Source organism: Macaca fascicularis, chromosome 3, assembly GCF_037993035.2.
Source record: "Macaca fascicularis isolate 582-1 chromosome 3, T2T-MFA8v1.1".
Taxonomy (NCBI): domain Eukaryota; kingdom Metazoa; phylum Chordata; class Mammalia; order Primates; family Cercopithecidae; genus Macaca; species Macaca fascicularis.
This window is the reverse complement of record NC_088377.1, coordinates 100,000,607-100,014,454: the sequence shown is the minus strand read 5'-3', so window position 1 is coordinate 100,014,454 and position 13,848 is coordinate 100,000,607.

The following is a 13,848-nucleotide window of genomic DNA, read 5'->3' as shown; positions in this document are numbered from 1 at the left end:
TTCAGGGAGCCCCTGTGTTTTAGTCTGCTTGGGCTGCTATACCAAAATATCATAGACTGGGTGGATGAAACAACAGAAATGTGTATCTTTATAGTTCTGGAGGCTGAGAAGTCTGAGATCAAGATGCTGACTGATTCAGTTCCTGGTGAGGGCCAACATCACAGCCTCTAGACATAGACAGCTGCCTTCTTGCTGTGTTCTCACTTGGTGGGAAGACAGCAAGCTGCTGTCTCAAGAACACTGATCCCATCATGGGGGCCTCCCTCAAGACCTCATCTAAACCTCATAATCTTCCAGAGGCCCACCTCCCAACACCATCACATTGGGGGTGAGGGCTTCCACCTAGAAATGTGAGGGGGTCACAAACACTTAGTCTGTAACACCCTCCTTTCTGCAAGGTGTGTTTTCATTGGAAAACACCAATCCTTAATAATATAACCAAGTCTTTTTTAACACTAAAGAGTTTGGCTGGGCGCCGTGGCTCATGCCTGTAATTCCAGCACTTTGGGAGGCCAAGGTGGACGGATCACAAGGTCAGGAGATCGAGACCATCCTGGCTAACATGGTGAAACCCCGTCTCCACTAAAAATACAAAAAATTAGCCGGGCATGGTGGCGGGCGCCTGTAGTCCCAGCTACTCAGGAGGCTGAGGCAGGAGAATGGCATAAACTCGGGAGGTGGAGGTTGCAGTGAGCCAAGATCGCACCGCTGTACTCCAGCCTGGGTGACAGAGCGAGACTCTGCCTTAAAAAAAAAAAAAAAGAGTTTGACCTGAACGTTTTGTGCTCTGGGTTTTAGTGGGGTTGGTGTGCTTGTGCTACTGGGTTGAGAGAATAGAGAGCTTTAAGAATTATTAACATTTAGCAAAATAATGATGTTTTCAGTTTTAAAAAGAACAGTAAGTGGTTCGATTCCTATTGCTAATTGTAGAAAACGTCATGGTGGAACTGCGTGGGGAAATACAGAGGAAACTGCAGTGGGTTGGGGAGGAGGACCGTTTTGAACTGCTTTTTGTTAAAGTGAACTGACAATTCTGCTTGTTGAGTTGTTAATACAATGTTGAAATTCAAGTGCTGTATCTGATTTCAATTCCTGACTCCTCCACTTAGTAGCACCGTGACTCTGGGCAAGTTACTGAATCTCTCTAAGTCTCAGCTTTGTCATTTCTAAAATGAAAGTAATAGTAGTTCCTACTCCATGAGACTCAATGAGGAGAAGATTCAATGAGGAGCTGGGAGTGGTGGCTCTCGCCTGTAATCCCTGCACTTTGGGAGGCTGAGGCAGGAGGATCGCTGGAGCTCAGGAGGTCGATGCTGCAGTGAGCCATGTTCACATCACTGCACTCCAGCCTGGGTGATAGAGCCGGACCCTGCCTCAGAAAAAAAAAGAAAAAAAAGATTCAATGTGAATGTATGCAAGTAATTCAGGACTGTGTCTGGAACATGGTAAGTGCTCATTAGATGTCAGCTATTATTATTATTATTAGCAGCAGCATGGTGGGAAAGACACAGCACTAGGAAGCCAGAGTCCTCTCCCCAATTACTGAGGTACGTTGACAACAACAATAACAACAACAATAGTAGCAACACTCTTATTACTAAGCTCTTAACATGAATTAATTTACAACTGCCCTATGAGGTAAGTATTATTGCTATTATAATCATCCCTTACTTATAACTGAGGAAATTGAGTCACAGAAAGATTAAATAACTTGCCCAAAGTAACAAGGCTAATGACCAGCAAGGCCAGGGCTTGAATCCAGGCAGCCTGTTCCAGAGCTGACATGTTGAACTACCATGATATGTTGCTTTTTTTGGTCTACACAGTTAGGGCCATGGCGGGAGGCAATGTGTAGACCCAGTAATCTGTTGGGATCCCTCTACGTCTCGGATCCTTGGGAATGTCCCTGAGTTTAGATCTACTGTTATACTCTATATCAGACAATGAAAAACACAGTTCTAAGTCCTTATCTTGGGAAACTCTCATAACATTTGGCTTAGTGAAGTCAAATGGTACAAAATTCAAAAGTAAAAGGCACACGGTATAAAGTCTTTTCTTAGTTCATCATCCAGCCATCTAGTTCCCTTGCCCGGAGATAGCAAATGTTAGCTAATGGATCAACTTTGAGCAAATTGTTAACCCAAACCTTACCTCTTTATCATCCAAGACAAACACTGCTTCCATGCCCCACCTCCCGTCTCTGCTCTGACTTCCTGGCTGGAGACAGAATTCCCAATAAAGGAGAGAAACAGAAGTAGTTTCTCTCCAGCGCCAGCCTCACCTTCCCTTCCCCTCTCTTTACGTCTCCCCTCCCCTACCACTCCTGGGTCTTTCTTTCCCAACTCAAACTATCACCATGTTACACTACACTAAAGGTATCCTCAGGAGAAGGTTGGGGACATCTGCTTTAACTTCCACAACTCCTTTGCTACCAGGACTATCATTCTGGGTTTATCACCAATTAACATACCACTCACGCTGTGAAGTATAAGGGCTGGTGTGGCTGGACCACCAAAGAAGACTCATTCGCTGTAATATTCCTAAACACAGAAAGAAAAAAAAATAGGATTTTCTTTCTCTAAGTATTCTAGTACTAAACCTTGTAGCTACATATGTACAGGAACAGGGAGATATCAGGACATGCTATTGATCTCATTTGTAAAACCCCAAAATAATAGCAACAACAAACTAAGCATGCACACATTGACTAGCAGATTAAACTGTTAACAGTGAATATGTTACTTACCAACTATTTTAACTTTTAATAAGAAGCATGAATTTCATTTATATATATATTTACATATATTATATATATATATGATTTTCAGATCTCAGATCTTTTCTCCCCTTTTTATTGTGGTAAAATAACATACGCTTTACCATTTTAACTATTTTTAGTTAGTTGTTTGTTTTTAATAGAGATGGGGTCTCACTATGTTGCCCAGGCTGGTCTCAACCTCCTGGACCCAAGCAATCCTCCCGCCTTGGCCTCCCAAAGTGTTGAGATTACAGGCATGAGCCACTGCACCCAGCCTCAACTATTTTTAAGTCTACAATTCAGTGACATTAAGTATATTCACAACGTTGTGCAATAGTCACCACTATCCATTTCCAGAAATTTTCATCATCCCAAATAGAACTCTGTACCCATGAAATAATAACTCCCCATTCCTCCCTCCCCAAGTGCCTTACAATCTTGATTCTACTTTCCGTCTCTATGGATTTGTCTGTTCTACAAGCAGCATCATGCAATATTTGCTCTTCAGTGTCTGGTTTATTTCACCAAGCACAGTGTCTTCAGTGTTCACTAATGTTGTGATATATATTAAAATCACATACATCCTTTTGTATGCAAAAGAATTTTTGTTCCTTTTAAAGGCTGAATGATATCCAATTTTATGTATACACTACATTTTAAAAATGCATTCATTTGTTGGTTGGATTGTTACCACCCTTTAGCTATTGAGAATAGTGCTGCTATGAAATGGGTGTAGGAGTATCTGTTTGAATCCCTGCTTTCAATTCTTTTGGGCATACACCCAGAAGAGAAATTGCTAGATTCTATGGTTTATCTATGTTTACCTTTTTGAGGAAACACCATACTGTTTTCCATAGCAGCTGCACCATTTTACATTCCCACCAGCAATGGACCGGGGTCCTAATTTCTACTCATTATCATCAACCCTTTTCTAAAAAAAATAGTTATCCTAATGGGTGTGAATCTCATTTTTTATCCCTCACTCCTCTTTTCCCCTGAGTCCCCAAAGTCCATTGTATCATCCTTTTGCCTGTGCATCATCATAGCTTAGCTCCCACCTATGAGTGAGAACATACGATATTTGGTTTTCCATTCTTGAGTTACTTCACTTAGAATAATGTTCTCCAGGCTGGGTATGGTGGCTCAGGCCTGTAATCCCAGCACTTTGGGAGGTTGAGGTGGGCGGATCAAGAGGTCAGGAGATCAAGACCATCCTGGCCAACATGGTGAAACCCCATCTCTACTAAAATGCAAAAATTAGCCAGGTGTGGTGGCGTGTGCTTGTAATCCCAGCTACTTGGGAGGCTGAGGCAGGGGAATCACTTGAACCCGGGAGGCAGAGGTTGCAGTGAGCTGAGATCGCACCACTGCACTCCAGCCTAGCGACAGAGCAAGACTCTGTCTAAAAAATAAATAAATAAAAAATAATGGTCTCCAATTCCATCCAGGATCCAGTTTGCTGCAAATGCCATTATTTAATTCCTTTTTATGGCTGAGTAGTATTCCATGGTGTGTGTATGTGTGTATATATATATGTGTGTGTGTGTGTGTATCACATTTTCTTTATTCACTCATCGATTGATGGGCATTTGGGCTGGTTCCATATTTTTGCAATTGTGAATTGTGCTGCTATAAACATGTGTGTGCAAGTATCTTTTTTATATAATGACTTCTTTTCCACTGGGTAGATAGCCAGTAGTAGGATTGCTGGATCAAATGGTAGACCTATTTTTAGTTTTTAAAGGAAACTCCACACTGTTTTCCATAGTGGTTATACTAGTTTACGTTCCCACCAACAATGTTAAAGTGTTCCCTTGTTAGCACATCCATGCCAACATCTATTATTTTTTGATTTTTTTGTATTATGGCCATGTGAGTTTCTTTCTTTCTTTTTTTTTTTTTTTTCTGAGACAGAGTCTCACTCTGTCGCCAGGCTGGAGGGTAATGGCACGATCTCAGCTCACTGCAATCTCCGCCTCCCAGGTTCAAGTTGATTCCCCTGCCTCAGGCTTCCGAGTAGCTGGGACTACAGGCACACACCACCACGCCTGGCTAATTTTTTATATTTTAGTAGAGATGGGGTTTCACCATGTTGCCCAGAATGGTCTCAATCTCTGACCTCGTGATCCGCCTGCCTCGGCCTCCCAAAGTGTTGGGATTATAGGCATGACCCACCGTGCCTGGCCTCATATTTTTTGTAAAAGGTGTGATGGTTAATTGTGCCACTTTGACTGAGCCATGGGGTGGCTAGCTGTTTGGTCAAACACTATTGTGGGTATACGTGAGGGAACATCTTAAGTCCTGGGCTTCTACAGAGCCAGTTTCTATTAATTGCTTTTTTCCTGTATATTGCCTATACTCCTGTTTCTTTGAATGTCTTATAATTTTTTGTTGAAAATTGCACATTTAAAATGCTATAATGTGGCAACTGTGGAAATTAGATTCTCACCCTTCCCCAGGGCTTGTCATAGTTGCTGTCAGTTATTGTTTATTTAGTGACTTTTCTGACATAGTCTGTAAAGTCTGTATTCTTTGTCATGTTTGGTTGGTGAAGTCTCTGTATAGTTAGTTTAGCGGTCAGGTAGCGATTGGATACAGATTTCCTTAAATACCAGGGACCAATGAGTTTCCCAGTTTTTGCAAAGGGGCTCTGTGAGTAAATTGGGGCTAGCCTTCGACACTCAGCCAGGGACTTGACAATTCTGTTTGAGCCTTCACTGCCTGCCTGCACACAGCTTCAAGGATATGTTGCACAGAGGTGAGAACTTAGGGCCTTCTCAGGTCTTTGCTAAGCATCCACACAACCCTGGGCTCATGCACAGCCCTCTGCAGGCATGTGGCCTTCTAGCTTCTTAGGAATATGTCGAGTTCCTACAGACATCTCATTCCCCGGCTTTTCCTTGAAAGCTTTTTGGTTAGCCTATTGTTTGCCAACTAGTATCCACTACTTCAAGCACCTTGAAATTAAATAGTTGCCTCCAAATGTTTTCAACAAATGTCCCCAGGAAGAAGGGTTTTTGCAGCAGGTGATCTTCAGGTCAAGTCAAATAAGGACTGGCTTGCAATCAATGTCTTCCTGGGAACTCCCAGAGAGGGCAAATCCTGACAGATGTGTGGGAATGAGGTTTTGAAGGAACTGTATCTAATACTACTGTGCCTCCTCCAGTGGCTGCCAGGCTGTTGGCTTTTACTGTAATTGTGGACTCTTGATTTTCAAGGCTACCACAGAGCTGGAGGAGATGGGTGATGGGAACAGGGCAAGTTAAGCTTGCTGCTCTTACTGAGATTCAACCATTTTTCTGGAATAAACACTCCCTGGATTGCTGCAAGCCTTGGGTTAATTTACAGAGTTCTGAAAAAGTTGATTCTCACTATTTTTGCTGGTTTTCTCACTGCTTTCCTGGAGGAGAGAAGTTTTGGAGATACTTACATTTTTGCCAACAATATCCTAATGAAGTGTTAATGGGGAAAGAGAGTGAGTTGTGTGAAAAAGCAGTGCTGGAGTTACTGTCAGAGGTGGAGTCATTTCAAGTGATGACAGGGCCCAGGGTAAGGCCAGGGAATGGACACCTGAAATGGAGTGCAAGTGAAGGTCACTGCTGCGGGAAGGGGCAGGCAATGATGTTCAGGCCAGACTGATGGGAGGGTGTCCACATGGAGGCTGAAATCCTCCAGGACCAGGATACTACTTGAGGGGAGAAGGAGACTGAACCAGGTGCCTAAGTCCTCTCTGACTGCAGGAGTGACCTGAGATTGATGGATGGTGGCAGGGTCAGTGCTGGGAAATGAAAGTTGTCACAAGCGTAGCCAGTATGGAAAACAGTGGCAGAGATATTCTGAAGACTGAAGAGGAACAAGAAATTTCAAAAGATAATTATGATATGTAACTAGATATCTTACACCAAGAAGGGAGAATTTTTGTCAATTTAACTAATGTGGTCTACCAGTAGGGAGGATTGTTGTCAATTTAATTAATATGGCCTACCAGTAGAAAACTTCTTAGTGCCAACAAACTATTTTCACTCATCGCTCCATAAATCAGGAGGTGAAGGCAAGAACTGCAGCCTTTGATAGATGCATCTTCTTGTGGTTCACCCTCTGTCTTCATTCTTGTTCATCTTTTTTTTCTTTTGAGACAGGGTCTCGTTCTGTTGCCCAAGCTGGAGTGCAGTGGCATGATCTCGGCTCACTGCAGCCTTGACCTCCACAGCTCAAGTGATCCTCCCACCTCAGCCTCCTGAGTAGGTGGGACTACCGGTGCTTACCACCATGCCTGACTGAATTTTTTTTTTTTTTTTTTTTACATTTTGTAGAGACAGGGTCTCACTACATTGCCAGACTGGTCTCGAACTCTGGGCTCAAGTGATCCTCCCATCTTGGCCTTCCAAAATGCTGAGGTTACAGGTGTGAGCCACCACACGCAGTCTCTCTTCATTCTTTAAGGGAGTCTCCTTTCTCTGAGCTTATATTACCTGTTTTATCTCTGAGTTTACATGATGTTAGGGACCACAAGTCCCTGTTGCTGGAGATGACCCGCCATGAGGATCAGATTCGTGACCTGCATTTAGGCCAAGGTTAGTGAAGGACTAGAGAATCCCAAAGAGCCACACACTGCCTTTATTTTTGGAAAGCCATGTTTTCTGCAGGCTCCGAGGGTACTGATTTAGTCATCTTTGGTCTTACACACAAAATCATGAGTATTCATTATGTAAAATTCTTTTAATCAATCTTTTCACAATGTATACTGTGATCATAAAATTCTAAGCTATAGCAGCCTACAACAGTAATGTGTAAAAAGCACTATACACTGAAATGTCCTAACTGGGCCGTCGCCAAGTTATGTCTGAATACAAACCAAGACATCAAGATTTCGGGCTGGAAAACACACTCTCAATGTAATTGCTTAAAGCCACCATCACTTGGATTCAACTCTCATGACTGTGAAAAGCACTTCAAGTTCAGCTCTCAAGACTATGAAAGCAGAACCCAGGGGACCCAGCGTGGATTCAGCTGCCTTTTCTCTAATTTTCCAACCACATGTTCACACAAGACCTAGCAGTAAACAGCATGAGGAAAATCAAGCAGGGAAACTTTGCCTCCCCATCGAATTGCTGTAACTCCCTCTCCTGCCTGTCGCTATTAACCTCTGGAAAGAGAGGCCTGTAATTGCCATCTAGTACTCATTCCCATGCAGTCTGCAACATGCAGTGGCCTGGCTTCCATCTCCACCACTCAAAAAAGATCAACACTGATGGATGCTGTGCTCAAGAATGATGCCAATCTTCATCATTCCCTATCTGTTTGCTACTTTAGACAGCGTCAAATGACTGACCTTCATCCCCAAAACTTTCCCCTTCTTTCACCCTCTGGGATACCTCTCTCTATTTTTCCTCCTACAACTCTGACTCCACCTCTTCCTTGCCTGGCTCCTCTTCCTCCAGCAGCTCCTTGCCATTTCCTCTAAGTCCATCCTAGGTTTCATATTGTCTCCCTCTGTACCATCTATCCCTCAGTAATTTGAGCAACTTCCACCTAACGACCTAATCTACATGTTCAATCCACACCTGTGAGCTCTACGCCTCCTGTTCCAATTGCCTACTGGATGCTGACATAGATAGTTAGCAAATATCTCCAGCTCAACATGCCTCACATTATACAAACTGTTTCCCTAAAACCTGTTTCTCTTCTTGTCTTCCCAGCCGTATGGCACCCAGGCTGGAAGTGCGGAGTCATCATTAGCTATTCTCCCTCTCTCTCTGTCTCCATGTTCAGTCTATTTCTTACAAAACCATTCCTCTATCTCTCTCCTCTTCATTCCCACTGCCTTCCTCGCTGTCTCCTTGACTGCAGGAACTTCCTCTTTTTTTCCAATCCACATTGCTGCCAGAATTCTCTCTACAATAAACAAATTTGATGAGTGTTAGTCCTTAGAGGTTTCCCAAAGCTAGGGTGATTGTATGCCTCTGTTGGCCTAGAACAGTGCTGTTTTCTGCTGACTGTTCAGTTATTGTATCTGGGTAGCATGCCCATTAACTCTCAAAAGTGGCCCATTTGGATGATGAATTATGTGATCATCCTATCACAGAGCAACAGGGTTAAAATCCAAACTCTTTAACCTGGCGTACAATCTGTCCCCAAGCTAACTTTCTATTGCCATCTTTCTTCCATCCTGTTTAACTGCCATTCCCCAAACACGCCAGGCTGTTTCCCAGCTCACTGTCATTGTCCGTGCTGTTCTCTCTTCCTAAACACCGTTTCCCCATTTGCCACTTCTCCACTCCTCCTTAACCTTCACCGCCCAGTCAAGGTAGCACCTCGTATGTGAAACAGCATATCCTGTCAAGAGCCTTCTCTCTGTCCCCTGCTCCCCAGTGATCCTGTAGCGATTTGTTCAACTCTTTGTCACGTATTCTACTTTGAATCTGGTACAACACCTGGCACATTGCAGGTCCCCAAAATATTCTGAAGGAGAGGCTTTCAAGAAGCATGAAGCCAGGAGGTTTTTTTTTTTTCCCCCTCCGGTTGTCTCTGATTAGAATTAAAAGCTTTTATTTTCCATATGGGACTTGCTTGAGAAAATCCAACATGTCAGAGCCAAGTCTATTTCTTCATCTGTAGAGTAATAAGGAGAATAATTGCTGCTGCCAAAAGCTACCCATGTGAACTCAATAAGGTAATAAAAACAAGCCCTGCTGTTGAAGTAGATGTATTGAAATAGAGAATGAGATGAGCCTCCCATCCTCTGTCATCTATCCCTACAATCTGCAGCCTGTGTGGTGTGGGGGCAAAAGAAGGTTCCGAGAACTGGCAGATGGTTAAATAGAAAATATACCTATGGGAGGGAATAATGATTTATCCCAATACAAACGAAACTAATTTGAGAAATAACCACTTATTGAGCATGCACATGGATCAAATATTGTGCTAAGAATTTTACATATAGTTTATCTTTCCAATTTTGTAAGGAGATTGATGGATATTATGATTCCCCATTTTACAGTGGAGGAGACTGGAGCTCAGAGAGGTTAAGTAACTTGTTGATATAGTTTAGCTCTGTGTTTCCACCCAAATCTCATGTTGAATTGTGATCCCCAATGTTGGGGGAGAGACCTGGTGGGAGGTGATTGGATCATGGGGGTGGATTTCCCCCTTGCTTTTCTCGTGATAGCGAGTGAGTTCTCACAAAATCTGGTTGTTTGAAAGTGTGTAGCACCTCCCCCTTTGCTCTCTCTTCCTCCTGCTCCTACGACATAAGACATGCCAGCTTCCACTTCAACTTCTGCCATGATTGTAAGTTTCCTAAGGCCTTCCTGGCCATGCCTCCTGTACAGCCCGCAGAACTGTGAGTCAATTAACCCTCCTTTTTATAAATTACTCAGTCTCAGGTAGTTCTTTACAGCAGTGTGAGAACGGACTAATACACTTACCAACAGCACAAAGCTAGTAAGTGGTGGAATTGGGATACGTAATAATAATGCTAATAACACACATGTGCATACCAGGGTGTCTGTGGTGTGTTGCTCAGTTCTCACACCCACCCTATGTATTATATTATGTTATATCTCCATCATCAGATGGAGGCAATGTTAAATAACTAGCCCAAGGTCACATCACTAGGAAGAAAGGGTGCCAGGCAATTTACTCCAGTAATCTTATGCCTGGTCACTACCCTCGCTCTCCTTCAGGTCTGTCTGACTTTGCTATCTCAGCTCTTTTTATGTTGCCAGAGAATCCATCAGATGGCTTTTCCCTCCTTTCTCTAGATGTGGCCAGCAGACTGTCAGCATCAACATCGCCTGGAAGCACATTAGAAAGAATCTTGTGCCCCTACTCCAGGCCTAGGGAGACAGTATCTGCATTTCCACAAGATCCCAAGGACCTGGTCTAAATCAGTCATTTTCAATCTCATCTGCATATTGGACTCCCCTTGGGGAGCTTTAAAGAATCTGATGCTGGCTGGGCACGGTAGTTCATGCCTGTAATCCCAGCACTTTAGGAGGCCAAGGCCAGGGAATCACTTGAGACCAGGAGTTTCAGACCAGTCTGGGCAACATGGCAAAACCTTGTCTCTACTAAAAATACAAAAATTAGCTGGGCGTGGTGGCACACACCTGAAGTCCCAGCTACTCGGGAGGCTGAGGCAGGAGAATCGCTTGAACCCGGGAGGCAGAGGTTGCAGCGCGTTGAGATTGTACCACTGCACCCCAGTCTGGGGGACAGAGTGAGACTCCTTCCCCCTGTCCCCTGCCAAAACAAAAGAATCTGATGCCTGGACACCACTGACAGTCCTTCTGCTTTAATTGTTCAGGTACGGTTTGGGTATTGGGCTTTCTAAAAGCTTCCCAGGGGATTCTGATGCGAAGTCAGGTTGTGAACCACTCCCTTAAGCAAATACACTGTTGTTTGCCTCCTTCCTTCACTCATTCAAGTGCACCCTGGCACAATTTGCTGGGGAGATGGACGATTACAATATAGTATGATAAGTAGTAGGTCAGCACCATCCCAAAGGCCAGGGGCGCCCAGAGGAAGGCCTGATGCCAAGTCAGATTGCCTGGAGATACCAGATGAGACCTCAGGCTCAAGGACAAAGAGGAGCTCTTGGATTTGTTGAGTGCTATGTTGAGCAGGGTGGGAGAAGGGAGAGTTCTACGCTCATTACCAAAGTGAAATTCATAGAATTTTAAGCTGTCATAGATTATAGAGATTGTCTAATGAATCTAACAGTTTTCAAACCTTTTTTTTTCTTTTTTCTTTTTTTTTTTTTTTTGAGACGGAGTCTCACTCTGTCGCCCAGGCTGGAGTGCAGTGGCACCATCTCGGCTCACTGCAACCTGTATCCTGGGTTCAAGCAATTCTCCTGTCTCAGCCTCCCAAGTAGCTGAGGTTAGAGGTGTGTACCACCATGATCAGCTAATTTTTGTATTTTTAGTAGAGACGGGATTTCACTATGTTGGCCAGGCTGGCCTCGAACTCTTGACCTCAGGTGATCTGCCTGCCTTGGCCTCCCAAAGTGCTGGGATTACAGACATGAGCCACCACACCCAGCCAACTTTTTAAAAAACTATAACCTACATTAGGAGAAATATTCTATGTCTCAGCTCAGAATATATATAAAGTTTTATAAAACAATGTTTAGCTTCACTAAATTCCATGTACTTTGATATTTTGATTTATTTATTTTGTATAGATGAGGCCTTACTATGTTGGCCAGGTTGGTCTCCAACTTTTGACCTTGAGCCATTCTCCCACCTCAGCCTCCCAAAACACTGGAATTACAAGCATGAGTCACTGCATCCAGCCTACTTTAATATTTTCTAGTATTTCAATACTATTCTCTTCCATTAGAAAGAAAAAAATACTGGTCATGTTTAGCTGGATTCATTTTCCGCTACACTAACAGGTCACAGTGGGCAGTTTGAAAGACCTGGACCTTATCCCTTCAATGTTTCATTGAGGAAACGATGACCCATAATAACTACATGGCATGGCCTGAGCGAGTAAAGAAAAGTGTGTCCAAGTTCCAGTGTAAAGGACTGGTGTTAGAGACGGAAAAAACCTGTATGGCACTGGTTGATGGATACTTCAGAGGGACTTGCCTTCCGGAGAAATCCTACTCATTTTTCTGGGAAGTGAAGATACAGTCCTGTAGAGAGGGCAAGATGGCAAATTAATAAATGAGGCATCTGGGTAATTTCTAGGCCCCCTGGATATATCAGTATTACTGAATGAGAATTGTCAGTTTAGCTAGGGTTTGGGCCCTATTGGAACCACCTGGGGCCTTTGTCTAGTATACATAGGACTTCCAGCCATTCTGATGTGCACCCTTCCTCTTCAAGAGCCTAAGTTTCTGCTGATAACAAGCCTTCTCGAGGTTCGAGCTGACGGGGGTATATCCTATCTCTCCAGTATGTTGGGGCAGGCAGGGAAAACAAAGGTGAGAACTGCTGATCTCTTGAGCAACACTTTCCAACATTTTAGATTTCACAGGTCAGTGGAAATTCGAAAACAGTTTAGGAATCAATATCAGGGTGCCAATATTTCTTTGTCCCAAAAAAGGAAATGTACATTTAAAAAGGAAGAAACAAAAAACCAAATACTCCCCAAATCTATGGCCATCTACAACTATCATAAGGGAAAAAGAATCTAATCTTAGACTAAAGATAGTCTTGTGCATGAAATATATTTAACTTTTTATAGATAACAAAGCTACAGCACTGTCCTAATTTTTCTTATTTCACTGTGAACACTTTATTACAGACCGGTGGTGGTCTGTAGACCAGTGCCTGGAATTACTGCCCCAACAGATATAAACTTCTTCCTGAGGCTATTCATTCTTCCAGTGTGGAAATTTGTATTCTTTATGTCTTGACTGACATGGAAGACAATTATTTTAAATCATAAAAATATCCATTAAGTCATCTGGAAAATTATACACAAGCCATTAGCTAGATTACATTAAATCTAAAAAACAAGACAGTTCTTATCATTGAGTTTCTCAAGCCATCACCATTTCAAATTTGGCCATGGATGGCTATCATTCTAGTATTGAGCACTGAAGGTAACAGGCACTTGCTTCCTTCTTTCCTCTGCGTGATGACTGAGTTTCCCAAAGTCCTAGAGAAGCTGGCCTCACTTTCCAAAACTCTTGTTCCTCTCAAGTTCATATGTGTCAAGCTAAGTAAATTTTCTGCGTGGTGGGACTTATATATTTATTTTTAATTGTTCATCCTGTTTGTGAGCTCCAGAAAAACATTTTTTTACTACTGAAATTCATGAGTTATTATAAAATAAATATATATGAACATTTAATTCAGTATAAAAATCCTGCTGTATTAAAATGAAAACCTAATTGTAGCTGTCATTCTCCTTATTAATATTGGTCTAGACAGTATTTTTCAATTTTTCACCCCATCATTAGTAGTTGTGGGGGGGGGGAGTGTTAAGCAACAGAGCAAGATTTATTGTTAGTATGCCATCTGTTAAAAACTGTACTGGAGAAACCAGACACGTGTACCTCTAAACGTACTGAAATGCTACGTTTTACCAAAGAAATTCTAGGTCATTTCTAATGCCTCTTCGGAATGTCAATG